The sequence below is a fragment of the Vulpes vulpes genome, chromosome 2, assembly GCF_048418805.1.
Source record: "Vulpes vulpes isolate BD-2025 chromosome 2, VulVul3, whole genome shotgun sequence".
Classification (NCBI taxonomy): Eukaryota; Metazoa; Chordata; class Mammalia; order Carnivora; family Canidae; genus Vulpes; species Vulpes vulpes.
The window spans coordinates 118,875,993-118,898,452 of NC_132781.1; the positions used below are offsets into that span (position 1 = coordinate 118,875,993).

The 22,460-nt window shown below is 43.3% G+C and overlaps 1 protein-coding gene across 2 annotated transcripts in view; it reads right to left on the reverse strand.

Annotated features, from left to right (window-relative positions):
• The window catches only part of STING1 (stimulator of interferon response cGAMP interactor 1), a 66,969-nt gene that overhangs the window by 37,796 nt on the left and 6,713 nt on the right, over positions 1–22,460 (reverse strand). For both annotated transcript variants that reach the window (XM_072749685.1, XM_072749690.1), the window contains one exon: positions 5,996–6,147. The gene's annotated coding sequence lies outside the window, so the exon portion shown is untranslated. The remainder of the gene's footprint in view (positions 1–5,995; positions 6,148–22,460) is intronic.

Below are 22,460 nucleotides of genomic sequence, written 5' to 3' on the forward strand. Positions count from 1 at the left end.
TGACCTGTCCGCGTGGTCGGCCGTGCCAGCCCCTGCCATTCCCGGCAAGGCCCAGGCCGGTGACCTCACGGGGCGCGGGCGCCCAGGCCCTGGCCTCCGCCAGATGGCGCTGCTCCGGCGGTCCTTGGCGCCGCCCGGCGGGCGCGGCTCTCGGGGCGGGGCCGGGACACCCGGCGGCCCGCCTGCAAGCGCTCGGGCTCCCGCTCCGCTTGGCTTGGGCGGCGGGTCCGGGCCTGTCCCGGCAGCCGGCAGCCGGCAGCTCGGGGGCCCGGCCGCTGCCTGGAGGGCTCCGACCCCGCCTCCACGCTGTGGCCCAGGGCGTGGGCGTTTTTGCGCACTCCAGGGGGACGCGGGTCAGAAACCTGGGCACCATTCTGGAGAGCGATGCCATCCTCGCACCCGCACCAGGCAGCCACGGGGTCTGGTGGGCCCTGCCGTTCTGCCGGCCCAGAACCCTTCCCGGAACCCTGCCCTCTCTCAGATCGGCCAGCTTAAGTAAAGGAATAGACTTGGAAATCAACAGCTAGCTCTGACCTTGAGGAACAATCTTCCCTTACTCCAGTTTACCTTCAGATTAGATAGAAATGGTGATGCCACCTCAAAAGATTGTTGGGAGGACTAAATGAATCATCTTTTTAATCATTAAGCAAGTAGCCAATACATACCAGGTATTTGAACCATTCTCTTTGTGTTGCTGGAATATAATCACTGACCCAGACTTTTCTTTTAAGATTTATTTGTTTATGATAGACACAGAGAGAGGCAGAGACACAGGCAGAGGGAGAAGCAGGCTCCATGCCGGAGCCGGACGCGGGACTTGATCCCAGGACTCCAGGATCGCCCCTGGGCCAAAGGCAGGCGCTAAACCACTGAGCTACCCAGGGATCCCCTGACCCAGACTTTTCAATGGCTTCTGACTGCCCTCAAGATCCAGTCCAAACCTTTAGCTTAGGCTACAAGGAACTTTCAGTCTCATTTCCTGTCATTTGCCATCTCTTCCTCCCCCACATCTTTGGCGGTTTTATCATACACTTCTTTGTGTCTTGACCTGAATACCTTTTCCCATTTTCTCTCCTCACATTTGAGTCCCACCTCAAAAGCCTACCTGTCATATACTCTCCAATAATCCCAAAGTTTTAAGATACCCAGAACTGGCATTATAAGAGACAAAATGGAAAGACTAAGAAACAATGTGTCACAATTATGAATATGTTTGAGCACTCTGTGCTTAGTTCGAGGGACAAAAATAGCTAAGGAGATAATTGAGCTGGGATATTAAAAGAGAAGAGGATCAGGGAGGGAGGAACAAAGAAAAAGAGTTTCCTCCACCCTCTAGCCCAACAGGTGTCCAGGCCCTGAATAGACACCCTCACCCCTATCCCCAGAAACCAGGGTCAGGTCTCTGGACAGAACCAGTTTATAGGTTCTTGGAAGCTATTGTTGCACACCTATTTAAGTAGCTTTTCCAGATGTGGGAAAGGATGCCACACGAGTCACCTGCCCATTGGCATCTGACCCCCTGAAAACAGGAGGCAAGCACATGTGAGACCAGATCTGGGACCATGTGTGCTGATAGAGGTCTGAATTGACAGTCTCTGTGGATAATCTGGACCCTAGCAGATCCATGTAAACAACCTGACATGCCCATGCTTATGCCGTGTCCTTCAGCACTCCTCACCAATCAGGTCATCCCAAGCATCCAGTGAACTGAGGTAAGGGACACAGAGTATTAAACTCCTCCCCAGGGATCCCTGGGTGGCGCAGAGGTTTAGCACCTGCCTTTAGCCCAGGACGTGATCCTGGAGACCCGGGATCGAATCCCACGTCGGGCTCCCTGCATGGAGTCTGCTTCTCCCTCTCCCTCTACCTATGTCTCTGCCTCTCTCTCTCTGTGTGACTATCATGAATAAATAAATAAAATCTTTAAAAAAAAAAAAATAAACTCCTCCCCAACCATCCGAGTCTTTCCTCGGTACTTACAAGTAGATGTTCCAGACATTGGGCTGGGCAATGCCCAGTAGATGGGACAGACAGAATGATGTCATTCTTGCCCCAGAATGATGTCATCATTCTCACAGTCTAATGACAGAGATGAGTCAACCATCAGGACAAGATGTGACCTGTGGTGTGAGAGGATGACATGAACTAGGGACAATGTAGTGCAGTGCTTAGAGGCCTAGACTGGCCTCAGATGATACTGTGAAAGTGCTTAGTGCTAAACATGACACATGAGTAATAAAAAAATAGGTACTTAAGAGGCTGTGTTGAAGATGCAGAAGTTTAGTGTCTAGCTTATCCTCTCAGCCTTCTGCAGGCTTCTGAACAAATATGAACTACCCCTGTTAAATCTCTGTAGTCATTCACAGCATGCCTGAGTAGAGATGAGCATCCTCCTCTCCTCCTTATAGCTTGGGCTTATCACCTGAACAGAGGACAATAGAAGGTGGCAGACAATGGGAGAAAGGTCAACGAAGGGGCTACACCTCTAGAGGAGGTAGCTCAGACCTTTTGGGTGCCAGTGAACACCAAAGGGCCCATTGGATGGAAGGCTGCTCCTTGGAGGCTGGTTTGGAAGTCCATTTGCATAAGAATGAGAAAGCATCGATTATCTGAATCAAAAATAGAGAAGTGCCCTCCTTGGCACTGCCTGGTAATGTCCCCAACTCTCCAGATCATCAAACACACAACTGCTGATGCCAAAGAGTAACAAAAAAGGGACTATATTAGTGCTTGGGTCTTCTTTCTTGCCTTTCTTTTGACCCAAACTTTTAGATCTGCTGAGGTTTCTTTTTTTTTTTTTTTTAAGATTTTATTTATTTATTCATGACAGACACAAAGAGAGAGAGAGAGAGAGAGAGGCAGAGACACAAGCAGAGGAAGAAGCAGGCTTCATGCAGGGAGTCCCATGTGGGACTCGATCCCCAGGTCTCCAGGATCATGCCCTAGGCCAAAGGCGGCGCTAAACTGCTGAGCCATCCGGGCTGCCCTCTGCTGAGGTTTCTTATTCTGGAGTTCACTGGACCACAAGAACACAGGAATCCATCCAAGGGCTAAATATAAAGCCAGTCCATCAGCTCCCATCCCTACCCAAGTTTTGCCAAACTCAGGCTTTACTTTCTCATTACAGGATAAATATATGCTCTTTTGCAAATAAATTAGAAACCACAGATAAGCAACAAACAGAGCTACTTCATATAAATTTTATCATTTTCCTCAAAAATATGAAAAGTTAAACAAAACATACTCTGAACGTTTGTTCCTATCACTAAAACCTTCTCCTGCTGCACAATTTGTAATTGCTATAGACTATGGTGTTGGAGAGATATGTGTATGTGTGTGTGTGTGGCCAATTACCCATCATCAGGCACAGAGCTTGTTTTTGCTCATAAATAACACTGAGAGGACCATCCTTATAACAAAATCCTTGTGAGTCTCCTTAGTTATTTCAAGGTACATTTATTTATTTATTTATTTATTTATTTATGATAGTCACAGAGAGACAGAGAGAGAGGCAGAGACACAGGCAGAGGGAGAAGCAGGCTCCATGCACCGGGAGCCCGACGTGGGATTCGATCCCGGGTCTCCAGGACCGTGCCCTGGGCCAAAGGCAGGCGCCAAACCACTGCGCCACCCAGGGATCCCTCAAGGTACATTTCTTAGTGTGGATTTGCTGGGTCAAAGGGAGCCCCCCCCCTTTTTTTTTTTACTATATTGCCAAAATACAGATGGGCCTATTTAGTGTCAGACTTTAGGAGATAAAGTTAGGAGATAAAGCTGCTGGGAAGTAGAGAGAGGTGGACAGCCTGGGTTTGTAGCTATTCCTAGGGAGTCCTGGGATGTGAAGCTAGAAAATAATAATGGAACCAGTTAGCTCTCATACTCCAGCTGCCCTATATGCTGTTCCAGTTCCCCCCAGCCAGGGCCTCCCAAGGGATCTATAGGAGGGGAGGGAAATCTATCCCTGGGGAGTGAGGGATTAGGGCCAGTGGTGCTAAATTAATAACCTAAACCTTTCTGCTTTTCCTTGGGATTTAATTTTAGGCATTGTGCTAGATGATTTACAGACATTATATGATTCAATTCTCACCAAAGCCTGAGAAGATAGGTATTATCTTTATTTTCAGTGTGTGGATAAGGACCCTGAGGCACAGAGGAGCCGAGTGGTTTGACTAAGGCCATAGAGCTAGCAGGCGGTAGAGCAAGAGTGCTGAAGACAAGAAGCTTCCCCGACCCTCAGCCCTGTTGGTGGGCCTCCTAGAATGGACCAAAATTTGGCCACCCTGGGAAGGAGGAACTTGCTGAAAGAGGACTTGAAGCTTTGGCCTAGGCCACCCCTCAACCTTCTCTAGGAGCTGATCCTGCAATGAGGGAGTCTTACACATAGCCCCATCTGGCACTGGCTACCTTTGACCTCTAGGTGGATTGGCTAGCTCCAGAAAGGATGGAAGTGTAGCTCAATTGGAAGGGATTGGGGAATTAATCCCTTTGTGTCCTAGGAGGGTCTTGAATAATTGGAGAGACAATGATTGATGATGGGGGTATTGAAAATCCTAGTGCGTGGACCAGAGGTGAGAAAGGGGCCTGGGAAAAACTCCTGATACAAGGAGGTCACAGGAAGATGAACTACCAGCAGGAGGGGAAGATGGACAGGTTTGGAAGTACAGCTAGCTTGGAGGTAGAGAGCACTGGTTTCAGAGTCCCAGCTTGGGCTTTCAGTGCCATCTTTGGTTGCCTTGTCACTTTGAGCAGTTAAGGACTCTAAGCCTTCTCTTTCTTGTCTGTAAGAGTATCTTCTGCCCAAGACAGTTGTGAGGGGTTTGGTGCCTAAAAAGTACTCAATAAATGCTAGGCATTTTTATTACCAAATGTTGAAGATCTGATACTGTGTGTGGTAAGGAGCCATAGTTATGCAGTACTTGGCCACCTCTGAAGGCCCAGCCTAGAGACTCTCTGGGGTAGAGAATCAAAGGAGGCCTGAGGATCCTTAATGTGAAATCCCCTTAGGAGGCTCCAAGCTCCTGTATCCTAGCCAGGAAGACCTTTATGATGGTTATTAAACCCTAGACAGAGACCCAATTCCAAACTTACTGTCTCCTTCTCTGGAATGGGTCAATAGTCTCCCTGGGGCCTTCACAGGGGAAATTTTATATTTGGGTAGAAATTTTAGATCTGGGTAGAAATAGGTGAGAAAACCACACTCTGAAGCTGAGCCAGGTGAGAATCCCCCCTCCAGCCCTCTACCTCTGGAGGCCAGCAGAGAGCACCTGGGTCTCCAGAAATAGGTGCAGGGCCAAGAAAGAGTGACCAGTGCCCCTACTTCCATTTCCTATGCTGCTTTCTCTCCCCCACAGTTTGATAGACTGTGCCTGGAACCAGTGGAAAAAGCAAAAGTTACAGATGCCTTAAAAATGCATCCCCTAAAAAAACAAACAAACAAAACAAAACAAAACAAAACAAAACAAAAAAAACAAAGAAAGCATGCCCTGACTGCAGAACTCAAGTGAGTGAGCAGAACAGGTTGTAGAAACCACTGAAATTAGACTGCAAAAGGGACTTTGTTTCCCTCCCAGCATCCATGTTAAGTTAGAGGAGGGTGTGGTTCACCAAGGGGACCCCATGCACATACACACATGCCTAACTTCCTGTCTGGCTTTAGTGTCAGCAGCAGGCCACACTGATCTTGCTCTAGCCATCCTCTGAGTGTGACAGGCCTCAGCTCAGCCACCCATTCCCAGGAGCCTGGCAATATTTGAAGAGACCTGGCACTCTGAAGGGCAATCTGGTTGCAGACTGCCATTTACAAGATGATGAAAAGGTCTTTGGGGGAAGACAGGAAGAGCTAGCACAGAACAGATGCTTGCTTTTGAACCATGAAAGCCAGTGCTGCAGAAGTAGAGGCCACAGCTATTTCTCCCTGACTCCCAGGCCTTTGTGTAGGCTTTCTCTCCACCTGGAAAAGGCAGCCTCTCTTAACCCAGGTCAGGTTACCTCCTACCTGTAATGTAGGTTTCGAATGAGATGTCTTCCCTTCAAAGACTCTTCTGAAACCCACAAACTGGATTAGGACCCCTCCGTTGTGCTGCATAGGTCCCCTGTGCCTATCCCTATCAAAGTCTTCATTTCTTCATCTGGAAACTGTTAACTCATCTGTAAGATAAAAGTAGTGTTTACTTCAAAGGGTAGTTGGGAGGACTTAAAGGACACAAAGCTTAGAGTCAGGTGCAGTAAAAAAAAATTACTGGTTTTGCTGTTGCTCTAGAGTTTACCCAAAGTATTATAATCTCTTATGTACTTGTCTCAGGATTATAGTTTTCTATATATCACGGTCCCACTTAACCACAAGCATCTTACGTAAGTCTGGTTCATTGTATCCCAAGATCCAGGCACAATGCTTGCAACACATTCATAGAACAAGTATTTATTGACCCATCACCTCATATGTCCCAGGCTTAGCTCAGGGGTTCTTTTTTTTTTTTTTTTTTTAATCTCTCTCTCTCTTTTTTTTTTTATTGGAGTTCAAGTTGCCAACATATAGCATAACACCCAGTGCTCATCCCATCAAGTGCCCCCCTCAGTGCCCGTCACCCAATCACCCCTACCCCCCGCCCACCTCCCCTTCCACCACCCCTTGTTCGTTTCCCAAAGTTAGGAGTCTCTCATGTTCTGTCTCCCTCTCTGATATTTCCCACTCATTTTTTCTGCTCAGGGGTTCTTAAATGCTCAGAAACTATTTGTTGAAAGAATGACAGAACACTGAGACACTCTTGAAAAAAATTATACTCCATTTCAGTGGGGTGGCAGGATTTGGAATCTCCACTCTACTTCTTTAAAGGGGGGGGCAGGGACAGGGGCTCCAGGGGCCCCACCCTGCCAAGCTTCAGCCTACAGAATGATGGTGGTGACTATTGGATAATCCACTTCCATCATTAAGGCCTGAAAGAAGGGATGCCTCCCAGGTTTTACCTTTTCCCCCTCAAAGTGAAAATTTCTTTCATATGTTTTTATTATGAAAGTCACATGTTATAGTAAATGAGTCAAATGATACAGAAACCTATGAGCTGAAAATTAAAGCTCGCTTCCCAATTCTACCTTCTCAGGAATAACCACTATAACAAATGGTATGTGTCTGTCTAAACATTTTTTTAAGAGTTATTTATTTATTTATTTGAGGATTGGGGGACTAAAAGAGGCAGATGGAGATAGAGTCTCAAGCAGCCTCCCTGCTGAGTGTGTCTGTCCAAACTTTTTACAATAACTATTGGATGGCTAAATATACATACGGCATGACATAGTGGTTAAGAATACAGGCTGACTTTGACAATCAACCCTTAATATGAACCTCAGTTTTCTCAAATACAAGATGAAGATAGTAACAAATAATAATTGTTACTTAAAATGTTTTTACATAAGGAGTGCCTGGGTGGCTCAGTGGGTTAGGTATCTGCCTTCAACTCAGGTGACCATCCCAGAGTCCTGGGATTGAGCCCCACGTGGGGCTCCCTGCACAGCTGGGAGTCTGCTTCTCCTTCTGTCCCCCCACTTCTCATTGCTTGTGCTCTCTCTCTCTCTCTCTCTCTCTCTCTCTAGCCCTGGTTTCTGTCAAATGAATAAATAAAATAAATTTTAAAATGTTTGTATGTAAGTGGACTCATACTACACATAAGGTTCTATACGTTCACTGTTTTATTTTTTTTAAGATTTTATTTATTTATTCATAGAGATGCAGGGAGAGAGAGAGAGAGAGAGAGAGGCAGAGACACAAGCAGGCTCCATGCAGAGAGCCCGACGTGGGACTCTATCCAGGGTCTCCAGATCACGCCCTGGGCTGCAGGCGGCGCTAAACCACTGCGCCACCAGGGCTGCCCCACTGTGCCACCAGGGCTGCCCTCGTTCACTGTTTTAAACTTTATTTTTGAAATACTTGTAGAGTCACAGGAAGTAGCAGAAATGGTATAGAAGTTCCAATGTGCCCTTCTAGTACAATATCAAAACCAGGAAATTGATGCAGCTATGTTAATGTCATTTTATCCTTTGTGCAGATTCCTTTTTTAAAAAAAAATTTTAATTGGAGTTCAATTTGCCAACATATAGCATAACACCCAGGGCTCATCCCACCAAGTGCCCCCCTCAGTGCACATCACCCAGTCACCCCAACCCTCTGCCCACTTCCCCTTCCACTACCCCTTGTTCATTTCTCAGAGTTAGGTGTCTCTCATGTTTTGTCACCCTCACTGATATTTTCACACATTTTCTCTCCTTTCCCTTTATTCCCTTTCACTAATTGTTTTTCCTTTCACTAATTTTTATATTTGTGCAGATTCCTGCAACTACCTTTGCAATCAAGATACAGAGCTATTCCACTACAACAGAGATCTTCTTCATGGCACCTCTTCATAGTCATATCCACCACCCTCCACCCCAATATCTCTAACCCCTGGGGATCCCTGGGTGGCTCTGTGGTTTAGTGCCTGCCTTCGGCCCAGGGCGTGGTCCTGGAGTCCTGGGATGGAGTCCTACATCGGGGTCCCTGCATGGGGCCTGCTTCTCTCTCTGCCTGTGTCTCTGCCTCTCTCTCTGTGTGTGTTTCTCATGAATAAATAAATACTTTCAAAAAAATATGTCTCTAACCTCTGGCAATTACTAAGCTATTTCCCAACACTATAATTTTGTCATTTTTAAAGTGTTATATAGAGACACCTGAGTGGTTCAGCAGTTGAGCATCTGCCTTCGGCTCAGGACATGATCCCGGGATTCTGGGATCGAGTCCCACATCGGGCTCCCTGCATGGAACCTGCTTCTCCCTCTGCCTATCTCTCTGTGTCTCTCATGAATAAATAAATAAAATATTTTTAAAAATAAAAATAAAAACGTTATATAAATGGAATCATATAGTATGTGACCTCTAAGATTGGCTTTTCTCACTCAGCATAATGTCCTTGAGATCCATCTAACTTGTCTGTATCAACATTTGTTCCTTTTTATTTCTGTGTCGTAGTCCATTCTATAACATACTTAATTTTTCTTTTTCTCGAATATCAACATTTTGCAATCTCTAATTGATTGAGACATAGATCATAGATGGATGCTAACTTTTTAGAAAGAGGCAACCAGACACTATGTGCTTTCTGTTAGAAGCACACCACACCAGGGCAGCCCTGGTGGTGCAGCAGTTTAGCGCCACCTGCAGCCTGGGGTGTGATCCTGGAGACCTGGGATCGAGTCCCACGTCGGGCTCCTTGCATGGAGCCTGCTTCTCCCTCTGCCTGTGTCTCTGCCTATCTCTCTCTCTGTGTATTTCTCATGAATAAACAAATAAATAAATCTTAAAAAAAAAAGAAGTACACCACACCAATTATGAAGTAGTCTTTTTTTTAAGATTTTATTTTTAAGTAATCTCTGCACCCAACGTGGGGCTCAAACTCACAACCACAAGATAAAGAGTTGCATGCTCTACCAACTGAGCCAGCCAGGCACCCCAATCTTGCCATCAAAGCTCCACATTCAATTATAAAGTAACAGGGAGTAGAAAGGAAAACATGTCAAAACTATCCCTTGTGAAGGCAACGAGGAAAATCCAGATTTTTTTTTAAGATTTTATTTATTTATGCATGAGAGACACAGAGAGAGGCAGAGACATAGGCAGAGAGAGAAGCAGGCTCCCCTCGAGGACCCCGATGCGGGACTTGATCCCAGTATGCCAGGATCATGCCCTGAGCCGAAGGCAGACACTCTACCACTAAGCCACTTAGGTATCCCAGAAAAATCCAGATTGTGAGAAACTTCATGACAAACATCACAGTTTCTTCATCAAATAAATTGCAAGTAAGCACATTCTCTCTCTCTCTCACACACACACACATAAATACGTAGATGGAGGAAACTTATAAATCAACGTATTTTTAAGAATCCATACAAAAAAGGGATGCCTGGGTGACAAAACTGAAAATTTGAACACTGACTAGATATTTGAGGTTATTAAAGATTTATTTATTACTATTTTTTAATATTAGGGTGATTTTTAAAGTCTTTTTATTTATTTGACAGAGAGAGAGAGAAAGAGAACAAGCAGGGGGAGTGGCAGGCAGAGGGAAAGGAAGAAGAAGGCTCCTTGCTCAATGCGGGACTCCATCCCAGCACCCTGCGATCGTGACCTGAGCTGAAGGCAAACACTTAACCAACCGAGCCAGACAGTGCCTGTGTGGTGATTTTTTTTTTATTAGAGTTTTTTCTTTCAGAGATACATACTGAAATACTTACAGATGAAATGATGTCTTGGGGGTAGCCCCGGTGGCTCAGCAGTTTAGCGCCGCCTGCAGCCCGGGGTGTGATCCTGGAGACCCAGGATGGAGTCCCACGTCGGGCTCCTTGCATGGAGCCTGCTTCTCCCTCTGCTTGTGTCTCTGCCTCTGTGTGTGTGTGTGTGTTTCTCATGAATATATAAATAAATAAATAAATAAATAAATAAATAAATAAATCTTAAAAAAAAAGAAATGATGTCATGGATTTGCTTCAAAATAATACAAGAAATAAGTTAAGTGAGAGTACAAATGAAACAAGACTTCATATGCCATAGTAATTGTTGAAGCTGAGTAATGAATGCATGAGGGCCATTATAACCTGTTTTCTACCTCTATCTTGAAAATTTTCCATAACAATAAAAACATATATCAATAAACATATTCCCATGTCAATACATGAAGACCTACATCATGCTCTTTAAGAGCTGCATAGTCTTCCATATTTATTTAATCAATTATCTGTTAGAGAATATTTGAATTGTCTCCAGATATTCAAGATACTAAACAATATCTCAGGAAATATGCTTGTACAGAAGTCTCTGCCCAAGTAACTATTTCCTTAGAATAAATTCATAGAAGTAAAAGTGGTAGGTCGACGGATGTGCGTGTTTTAGATTTTTGTATATACGGAGAGATTGTTCTCTAGAAAAAACCTTGAGGTTACCTATTTCTTGACACTTCCAATAATATGTTGGTCATTACCAATTCTTTTTTTCTTCTTTTTTTAAAAATTTACTGTAATATACCTTATACATCATCAAATTCACTCATTTCATGGGTACAATTTAATGATTTTTAGTAAGTTTATAGAATTTGCATACATCCCAAAAACTAATTTTAGAATTATTTTTTTTTAAAAACGATTTTTTTAAAGGTTTTATTTATTCATTCATGAGAGACACAGAAAGAGAAAGGCAGAGGGAGAAGCAGGATCCATGCAGGGAGCCCAATGCGGGACTCCATCCTGGAACTCCAGGATCATGCCCTGGGCTGAAGGCAGACACTCAACTACTGAGCCACCCAGACATCCCTTTTTTATTTATTTTTTATTTTTATTTTTTTGTAGGAAAAAAATGGTTTTGTACATGGGAAGAAACGATATAAATTCAAAACTTACAGATAAGGATTAGCTCTATCACTCATCTCTTTAAAAAGTTTATATGAATATCCAGTCAAAACCAACAGGGCATCTCCCTTGAAATGTTATCTATACGAATTTCCAAGTAGACCACAGGACTGCATACTGTCTTGGAATCAGACATCCCTTTTTAAAAAGATTTTATTTATTTATTCATGAAAGACATAGAGAGAGGGGCAGAGACACAGACAGAGAGAGAAGTAGGCTCCAAGCAAGGAGCCCGATGTGGACTCGATCCCAGGACTTGGAGATCACGCCCTGAGCCAAAGGCAGATGCTCAACCACTGAGCCACTCAGGCATCCCAGAGAATGCATTTATCATCCCATCCCCTAGTCACTCCTTAATCACACTCCAGCCCTCCATAACAATGAATCTTCCTGTCTCTGTAGATTTCCCTTTTCTGGATATGTCACATGGATGGACTAATGTGTTCTTTGGTGTCTGGTTTCTTTGGCTGAACATAATGTTTTTGAAGTTCATTCATGTTGTAGCGCGTATCAGTATTTTGTTCCTTTTTATTGCTACATAGTATTCCATTGTATAGATACACCACATTTTGTTTATGTATTCATCAGTCAATTGATAAGCAACACAAAGTTTCCACTTTTTGGCTCTGGTGAATAACACTGCTATGAACACTCACAGGTCAAGCCTGTGTGGACTTACAGTTTCATTTCTCCTGGGTAGATTGCTGGAGGTAGAATCGCTATGTCCTGTGAAAATTCTGTTTAACATTTTGAGAAACTAACCAACTGTTTCCCAGAGCAATTGTACCATTTTAAATTCCTACCAGCAGTGTACGACGATTCTAGTTTCTCCACATTGTCACCAATCCTTATTATTATGTTAATATCATCATCATCATCATCATTATCATTATTAGAGGGATGCCTGGCTGGCTCAGCTGGTAGAGTATGCTACTTTTAATTGGGGTCATAAGTTCAAGCCTCACAGTGGGCATGGAGCCCTCTTAAACAAAGAGGGTGCCTGGGTGGCTTAGTCACTTAAGTGTCTGCCTTCGGCTCAGGTTATGATCCCAGGGTCTAGGAATGAACCCTGTGTCGGCTCTCTGCTCAGCAGGAAGCCTGCTTCTCCCTTTCCCTCTCCTTGCCTTTCCCCCTCCTTGTGCTCTCTCTGTCAAATAAATAAAATATTAAATATATATAAAAAATCAGTATTATTATTATAGTCATCCTAGTAGGTGGTATCTCATTGTGGTCTTGATTTACATTTCCCTGATGGTTAATAATGTTGAACATCTTTTCATGTGCTCATTGGCTATTTGTATTATCTTCTTTGGAAAAAATATTCAAGTCCTTCATTCATTTAAAAAATTGTATTATTTGTCTTTAATCCTTTTATTCTTTGCCAGTGTGTGAGGTGAAAAATTGTTTCCATTTACATTTATTTAATCACCATTGAATTGGACAACTTTTCACATATTTATTGGCCAACTGTATTTTTTTTATTTGTGAATTTTCAGTGCTTATAAGAGCTCCTTTTACATGAAAAAAGATTAATTCTTTTTTATACATGTTAAAAAGTTTCCCAGATTTTTAACTGACTACAGCAACTGTGTGTGCCATCTTCATATGAATAACCCAAATGGCTCAGGGTAATTAGGTAATAGACAGACACTTGATCCTGCCCAAGAATACCTAGAATTTGATCCTAAAGCTCAGCTGATCTCCTCATGATGTTCACCATCCTCTATCCTCTAGCCATGCTGAAGCAACCTCACCGAAGTCACTGTCCCTTAATCATGGTATCTAATCCTGCTCCTGAATAATCCCGTGCAAAGAGACACAAAGATAATCAAACTTTTACTCCTGACTCACCCTCCTTCTCTTCTAACATCAAGAACCTGAATAATCTCATTTATTGAATACTTACCAAGTATGCCAGACACTTTGTTTTGGCACCTTATGCAGATCATTATCTCTGTATTGTTACTGTCCTCAGGTAACAGATGAGGAAATGAAGCTGAGAGAGTCTTAGTAACACACCAAGGCCACAGAGCTAGAGAGTTGTGTGGCTGGATTGGACCCGGTCCATCTGACTCCAGAAACTGCTTTTGCCCACTGAGTTTCTGCAGTTTTTTTAAGTTTTTGTTGTTGTTTTTAAGATTTTATTTATTCATGAGAGACACACAGGGAGAGAGAGGGAGAGACACAGCCAGAGGGAGAAGCAGGCTCCATGCGGGGAGCCCGATGTAGGCCTCCATCCTGGACTCTGGGATCACACCCTGAGCCCAAGGCAGACGCAGACGCTCAACCGCTGAGCCACCCAAGTGTCCTCCCCGCCTTTTCTGATGTTCATCTCTTTGGCTATTCAAATTCCTTGGAGGCCAGCGATCCATCTAAATCCACGTGGTTCTGGAATTGCAGGGGGACTGGCTGCAGGGGGAGGATGCTGTTTGCGTGGGTCGCAGGCCCCACCCCTCCGGAGAGCGACCCTGGGACAAGACCCAGCCAAAGGCTGCAGGGAGGGGCTCTGCTGCTTTCTCCTGCGCCGCCCGCGGTTGCTTCTCAAACCCAGCCTCGCCTATCACGGCCCCCCTGCCTGACTGTCCAATGGTTTACTTTTCCTGGAACGAAGATCTTTCCAAAGGAAAGCATTTCCAAAGGAATGCTTCTAGGGCGTCGGTAACAATAGACATTTCAAATGTGATAACGTTCACGCGGAGCTTCCACTGCTAAATCCCAGTTCTTTCCCCAGAGGAGTGCTAATGTTGCAAGGTTGCGAGACCATAGCATTGAAGTTTTGTCTGCTTTCTTGTTTAAACAAGATGGAAAAAAAAAATAAAAATAAAAAATAAACAGGATGGATTTCGGGCTGCCCAGGTGGCTCAGCGGTTTAGCGCCCCCTTCAGCCAGGGGCGTGATCCTGGAGACGTGGGATCGAGTCCCACGTTGTGTTCCCTGCATGGCCTGCTTCTCCCTCTGCCTGTGTCTCTGCCTCTCTCTGTCTCTCATAAATAAATAAATAAAAATCTTAAAAAAAAATAAACAAGATGGATTTCAACCAAAAAGTGCAATTTCCTTAGTGTAAACTGGAGGGCCATCTGCAACACCATCATCTAGACTGGGCACCACTGGCTGGAAGCCTCTGTTCTTTACCAACCGAGCCGGAAGGGAGGCAACATCCATGGGGTGGTTTAGGAAACCCCATGGAAGACAAAGAATTTTTTTTTCTATTTTTGTTGTTGTTAATAATAAAATCATGCTTATTTTAAAATGTAAATAATGTATGAGTCTGTAAAGCAAAAATCAAAGAATCTTCCCTCACTTTACCCATGCAATTACCCAGGAATAACTAAATTAGCACTGTTAAAAATTCGGTCTTCATCTGTCTAGATCTTTTTCCTAAAGTTTACTTATCTAAGTAATCTCTCCACCCAACATGTGGCTCAAACTCACAACCAGCAGTCACATTTTTAAATTGTTTAATCTTTCTCTTCGAATAATACCAAATAATAAGGAATAAGAAAGGGACACCTGGGTGGCTCAGTCGGTTAAGTGTCTGCCTTCAGCTCAGGTCATGATCTCAGGATCCTGGGATGAGCCCCAGGTTGGGCTCTCTGTGGAGCCTGCTTTTGTCCCTGCCCCTCTTCCCTGCTCCTGCACTCGTTCTCTCTCTCTCTCTCTCTTGCTCTCCCTCTCTCCTCTCTTGCTCTCTGTCTCAAATCAGTAAACAAAATCTTCTAAAAAATAAATAATAAGAATTGGTGGACATGTATATGCATAGCCTTCCATTCAAGGGTTCTTTATCTTTCCACCTCCCCTCCAGGATTCAGAGGGAGTTTAGGGGACTGTCTGTAGACTGAATGATCAGGCTGTTTGTTATTCAGGTTGAAAGCCCCCAAGATTGCTGCCTATTAAACGTGAGTTGACCCTGCAGGAAGCCATCCACCATTTGTTGATGCACTTTCATCCCTGCCACAGGATCCACAGGAAAGAGCAGTAATTGAGGGTTCTGGGAACCCAAAACAGGCCACCAATCCCAGCTTCCCAGGGACTGAACTGGTAGACTTCTCTCAAGGGAAGAAGATTGATTGAGGCCAGTCTTCTATGATACTGCTTTTCTCAGGAAAATTATCATATCATCATCATAGGTAACATTTGACAAACACTTCCTTCAGGCCAGGAACTTTATATATACCTTTTAATCTCATAATCCCATGAAGATGCTAATATTTACCCCATTTTACTGACAAGAAAAAAACAAGTTTCAAGAGTTCAAGTAACTTGCGTAAACTCACGCTATGAGTAAATAGCAGAATAGAGCTTGAATCCACTGATGGCAAAGCCCTAGTTCTAAATCACCACCGCACTGTAACACACTACCTCTCAGTACCACTGATCTCAGAAAGGAAGAAGCACAAGAGTGCACAACCAACTCCTTTTTTCAGACTATTTCACCAGGAGGAAGTTCTCATTTGCATAATGGTATTTTCCTCCATGGACAGAGTAGGGACAGTATTTCTCATTCCTACTAGAGACTTTGAACCCCTCTACACCTGGTTTATTTTTTTTTTAATTTTTTAATTTATTTATGATAGTCACAGAGAGAGAGAGGCAGAGACACAGGCAGAGGGAGAAGCAGGCTCCATGCACCGGGAGCCCGACGTGGGACTCGATCCCGGGTCTCCAGGATCGCGCCCTGGGCCAAAGGCAGGCGCCAAACCGCTGCGCCACCCAGGGATCCCTACACCTGGTTTAGACTGTAGTTCTGTGACATAAAGTCTTGGAATACCATGGAGTGTTTTTGTTTCTTGTTTATTTAAGGGAGTTACTGTCTTAATAACTTGTGAGGTTTTCTTGAGCTGCTCATTTTTTTAAAATTTTTATTTATTTATGATAGTCACAGAGAGAGAGAGAGAGAGAGAGAGGCAGAGACACAGGCAGAGGGAGAAGCAGGCTCCATGCAGGGAGCCCGACGTGGGACTCGATCCCCGGTCTCCAGGATCGCGCCCTGGGCCAAAGGCAGGTGCCAAACCGCTGCGCCACCCAGGCATCCCTCATTATGATTTTAATTTGCCACAATGAGATACCACCTCACACCAGTGAGAATGGGGAAAATTAACAAGGCAGGAAACAACAAATGTTGGAGAGGATGCGGAGAAAAGGGAACCCTCTTACACTGTTGGTGGGAATGTGAACTGGTGCAGCCACTCTGGAAAACTGTGTGGAGGTTCCTCAAAGAGTTAAAAATAGACCTGCCCTACGACCCAGCAATTGCACTGTTGGGGATTTACCCCAAAGATTCAGATGCAATGAAATGTCGGGACACCTGCACCCCGATGTTTCTATCAGCAATGGCCACAATAGCCAAACTGTGGAAGGAGCCTCGGGGTCCATCGAAAGATGAATGGATAAAGAAGATGTGGTTTATGTATACAATGGAATATTACTCAGCAATTAGAAACGACAAATACCCACCATTTGCTTCAACGTGGATGGAACTGGAGGGTATTATGCTGAGTGAAATAAGTCAATCGGAGAAGGAAAAACAGTGTATGTTCTCATTCATTTGGGGAATATGAATAATAGTGAAAGGGAATATAAAGGAAGGGAAAAGAAATGTTGGGAAATATCAGGAAGGGAGACAGAACATAAAGACTCCTAACTCGGGGAAACGAACTAGGGGTGGTGGAAGGGGAGGAGGGCGGGTGTTGGAGGGGAATGGGTGACGGGCACTGAGGTGGACACTTGACGGGATGAGCACTGGGTATTTTTCTGTATGTTGGTAAATTGAACACCAATAAAAATTAATTTAAAAAAATGATTTTAATTTGCATTTCCCTGATGACTAATAAATTTCAAGGTTTTTGAAAATAACCCTTGGTCGAAGGGGAAATCAGAAACTATTTTAAAGTGGCACATGGGTGGCTCAGTCGGTTAACATCTGCCTTTGGCTGGGGTTGTGATCTCAGGGTCTGGGATCAAGTCCAGAGTAGAGTTCCCTGCAGGGAGCCTGCTTCTCCCTCTGCGTATATCTCTGAGTCTCTCTCTGCGTCTTTCATGAATAAATGAATAAAATCTTTTAAAAAAAAGAAGCTAGAAGAACAAATTATATTAAAAATACTTAGAAGAAAAAAATAAAAATAAGAGCGGAAAACAATATAATAGAAAATAGAAAAAAACACAAGGCTAAAGTTAGTTCTTTGGAAGGATTAATAAAACTGATAACTTCCCAGCAAGATTTATCAAGAAAAAAGGGAAAACACAAATAACCAACATTAGGCATACAAAAAGGGACATCTTTGTAGATGCTACAGATAGTAAGATGAACAATAAGATACTATGAGTATCTTTAATTTATTCTAATAAGTTGCACAACATAAGTGAAATGGACAAATCCCTTGAATTTGGGGTCCCCTTGGAGGGGTTGTCTGTAAAAAGAAAACTGAGGGCAACCCAGGTGGCTCAGTGGTTTAGCACCGCCTTCAGTACAGGGCATGATCCTGGAGACTTGGGATCAAGTCCCACGTCGGGCTCCCTGCATGGAACCTGCAGTCTGTGTCTCTTCCTCTCTCTCTGTGTCTCTCATGAATAAATAAATAAAATCTTAAAAAAAAAAAAAAGTGAAAAAAAGTCCTCCCAAATCCTTAAAAAAAAAAAAAAAAAAGACAAAACTGAAACTAGGAAATTCAAGTATCACAATGGACACAAGAAAAAAATCTAAATAGCCCATACTTTTTTTAAAAATTGAATTTATTATCAAACCCTTTTTGTGAAAAAAACTCCAGGGACAGATGGTTTCACAGGTGAATACTTCCAAATATTTATCTAAGGAAGAAGAAAATAACAATCCTACAAATTTCAAAACAAGGAAGAGGGAACACTCCCCAACTTATTTCATGAGGCCAGAAAAACTTTGATATGAAAACATGTTAAAGATACTACAAAATCAACAAAACTAAAAGACAATCTACAGAATGGGAGAAGATATTTGCAAATGACATATCAGATAAAGGGCTAGTATCCAAGATCTATAAAGAACTTATTAAACTCAACACCAAAGAAACAAACAATCCAATCATAAAATGGACAAAAGACATGAACAGAAGTTTCACCACAGAAGACACATAGCCAACAAGCACATGAGAAAATGCTCCACATCACTGGCCATCAGGGAAATATAAATCAAAACTACAATGAGATACCACCTCACACCAGTGAGAATGGTGAAAATTAACAAGACAGGAAAAAACAAATGTTGGAGAGGATGTGGAGAAAGGGGAACCCTCTTGCACTGTTGGTGGGAATGTGACTGGTACAGATACTCTGGAAAACTGGAGGTTCCTCAAGAGTTAAAAATAGAGCTACCCATGGGCAGCCCCGCTGGCCCAGCGGTTTAGTGCCCTCTTCGGCCCAGGGCGTGCGTGATCCTGGAGACCCAGATCTAGTCCCACAGGGAGCCTGCTTTTCCCTCTGCCTGTGTCTCTGCCTCTCTCTCTGTGACTCTCATGAGTAAATAAATAAAATCTAAAAAAAAAAAAAAAAAAAAATAGAGCTACCCTACGACCCAGCAATTGCACTGCTGGGGATTTACCCTAAAGATACAAATGCAGTGAAAGACCGACCAAAAGGAATATTACTCAGCCATTAGAAACGACAAATACCCACCATTTACTTCGACGTGGATGGAACTGGAGGGTATTATGCTGAGTGAAATAAGTCAATCAGAGAAGGACAAACATTATATGGTCTCATTCATTTGGGGAATATAAAAAATAGTGAAAGGGAATAAAGGGGAAAGGAGAGAAAATGAGTGAAAACATCATTGAGGGAGACAGAACATGAGAGACACCTAACTCTGGGAAACGAACAAGGGGTAGTGGAAAGGGAGGTGGGCAGGGGGTTGGGGTGACTGGGTGATGGACACTGAGGGGGGCACTTGACAGGCCGAGCACTGGGTGTTATCATATATATTGGCAAATCGAACTCTAATAAAAAAATATACAAAAAAAGATACTACAGAAAAGAAAATTATAAACTGATATTCCTTATGAACATACATGCAAAAATCTCTGAAAAGCACTCTTAAAATTACAAAAGATTAACTACAGAACATCCATTACAGTAATATTTTTAATGGTAAAAAGTGGAAATAACTCTGGAAACAGTAATGTTCCCTGAAACATGACCAGTTAAATAAATATGGTCCGTTTACATGATAGAATATGTGACCATTAAAATATAGTAGAAATGTGTATTGACACAGGAAATTTTACTATATATTGTTTATTTTAAAAGTAGATTTTCAAGGGGCACCTGGATGGCTCAGTGTGTTAAGCATTTGACTCTTGGTTTCTGCTCAGGTCATAATCTCATGGTTGTGGGATCAAGGCCCATGTTGGGCTCTGCACTCAGCAGGGAATCTGCTGGAAATCATCTCTCCCTCTCTCTCTGCTCCTCTGCTCCTCCCCACTACTCACTCACTTATGCTCTCTCTCTCTAAAATAAATTTATTTATTTATTTATTTGTTTATTTATTTATTTCTCTTTCCTTCCTTCCTTCTTTTTCTTTTCTTTCTTGACCCTTTTTTTTTTTTTAAGATTTGTTTATTCATTCATAAGACACAGACAGAGAGAGAGGCAGAGACACAGGCAGAGGGAGAAGCAGGCTCCACTCAGGGAGCCCAATGTGGGACTCGATCCCAAGACCCCAGGATCACGCCCTGGGTCGAAGGCAGACACTTAAACTGCTGAGCCACCCAGGGATCCCCCCCAATTATATGCTTTTAAAAAAATAATGTGTATATTTTAAATTAACTATTTTTCAATAAAAATGTAATAGAAAAGAACAAAAATAAAATCTACAAAAGTAATTATCAAAGATTTCAGATGTTCTCACCAAAAAAAAAAAAAAAAGCAAGGCAATGGATATGTTTATTATTTTTACTGTAATAATAATTTCACTATATTTATATATTTTGTTTTTTAATATTTTTAATTTTTTAAAAGATTTATTTGAGAGAGAGAGAGCCTGTACATGCACACAAGCAGGGGGAGGGGCAGAGGGAGAGGAGAGAAAGAATCACTCACCATGGAGCCCAACACAGGGCTCAATTCCACGACTCTGAGATCATGACCAGAGCTGAAATCAAGAGTTGGACACCTAACTGACAGAGTCACTCAAGCGGCACTAATATTTTATTTTATTTTTTTAAAAGATTTATTTATTTATTTATGATAGACATAGGGAGAGAGAGAGACCGAGAGAGGCAGAGACACAGGAGGAGGGAGAAGCAGGCTCCATGCAGGAGCCCGATGTGGGACTCGATCCCGGGACTCCAGGATCGCGCCCTGGGCCAAAGGCAGGCGCTAAACCGCTGAACCACCCAGGGATCCCCCCTAATATTTTATTTTAAAGTAATCTCTATACCCAACACAGGGCTCAAAGTTACAACCCCAGGACTAAGAGTTGCATACTCCACCAAGCCAACCAGGTGCCTCTATATTTGTTTCAAACCATCATGTTGTAGATCTTAAATATATGCAATTTTTTAAAAAGTATATTACCAAATAGTATTACGGCATGATTTTTTTTTAAAGATTTTATTTATTTGAGTGAGAGAGCGAGCGAGTGCGCACCAGCACAAGCGGGGGGGGGGGGGGGGGGGGGCAGAGGAAGAGGGAGAAGCAGTCTCCCCACTAAGCAGGAAGCCTGATGTGGGACCCGATCCCAGAACCCTGGGATCATGACCTGAGCTGAAGGCAGACCCCCAACCAACTGAGCCACCAAGGTGCCCCTGATTCTACTTTTTTCAAAGAAAAATATGTTATTTATTTATAAGGAAAAAAGACTTAGGCATAAACCATATTCAAAAGTGGTTAAGCATTAAATGATGAGAGTATGGTTGACTTTTATTTCCTTCATTTTGCTTATCTGTATTTCTTGTAACAAATATTGTTTTTCTAACCCCTCCCAAAAAAAATGAACTGTTGAAGAAAAGATTTTAAAAATAGGATCAATGGGCATTTTTGTACTTCTTCCATCACAGTTCTTAGGAAGAAAAGATTTGGGAATGTGGAATGTTCCTCTTCACTTCCAAGCTCAAATATACCCACCCTGGACGACTAGATGCAGCTTTTGCCTCCTTTGACTTGCTGTGCCCATGTTAGCCCTCCCTACTGGTCCAACCTTTACTCCCTAAGTGAGGCAGTGTAAGTTTTGCCCCTGATCTACAGTGTAACATTTGGCAGGATCCTTCCCTTAGGAGCTCCAGTTTCTCCTCTCGAAATTCAGGTTAGAAACCAATGATCTCCAAGATCCCTTCCAGACATAGGAAAGAATAGTTTTAGAATCAGATAAGCCTTGGGATGAAGTTGAGAATGTGAGCATCACTCACCAGGAAAATAATCCTTAACTATTATTCTCCATTGTCTCCAGCCAGGCTAAGTACCTCCCAGCCTAGGCTTGAATTTATATCTCACTGGTCGAGGTGTAGGGCTCTACACATACTAGTTACTCGGGGAATTCACATTTGTCTCATCCTCCTTAAAAAGCAGGCTAGCTCCTGACGGTGATCTGAACCACATGGTTAGTTTTAATTCCTGGAGCACACAGTACACCGTTTTTTTTTCTGAGGTTAATTGGTGCAGTGCTTGTTTGTAACAATTCACCAAGCAAAGCAAGGCCTACCTAAGAGATCTTGCATTTGTCATGCTGCTTGGGTGGGGCTTTGGCTAGAAAGGCCAAGGGCGGGCAGCCCAGGTGGCCCAGCGGTTTAGCGCCGCCTTCAGCCCAGGGCGTGATCCTGGAGACCCAGGATGAGTCCCGCGTCTAGCTCTCTGCATGGAGCCTGCTTCTCCCTCTGCCTGTGTCTCTGCCTCTGTGTCTCTCATGAATAAATAAATAAAAATTTTAAAAAGAAAGAAAGGCCAGAGGCGGGCTAAAAAAAAAAAAAAAAAAAAAAAAGACACATCCCCAACAGGGGCCCAGGCTGTTACCACGAGGCTTGGAAGTCCCGGCTTTGCCTCTGTAGGGCTGTGTGACCTTGGACAAGTCCCTT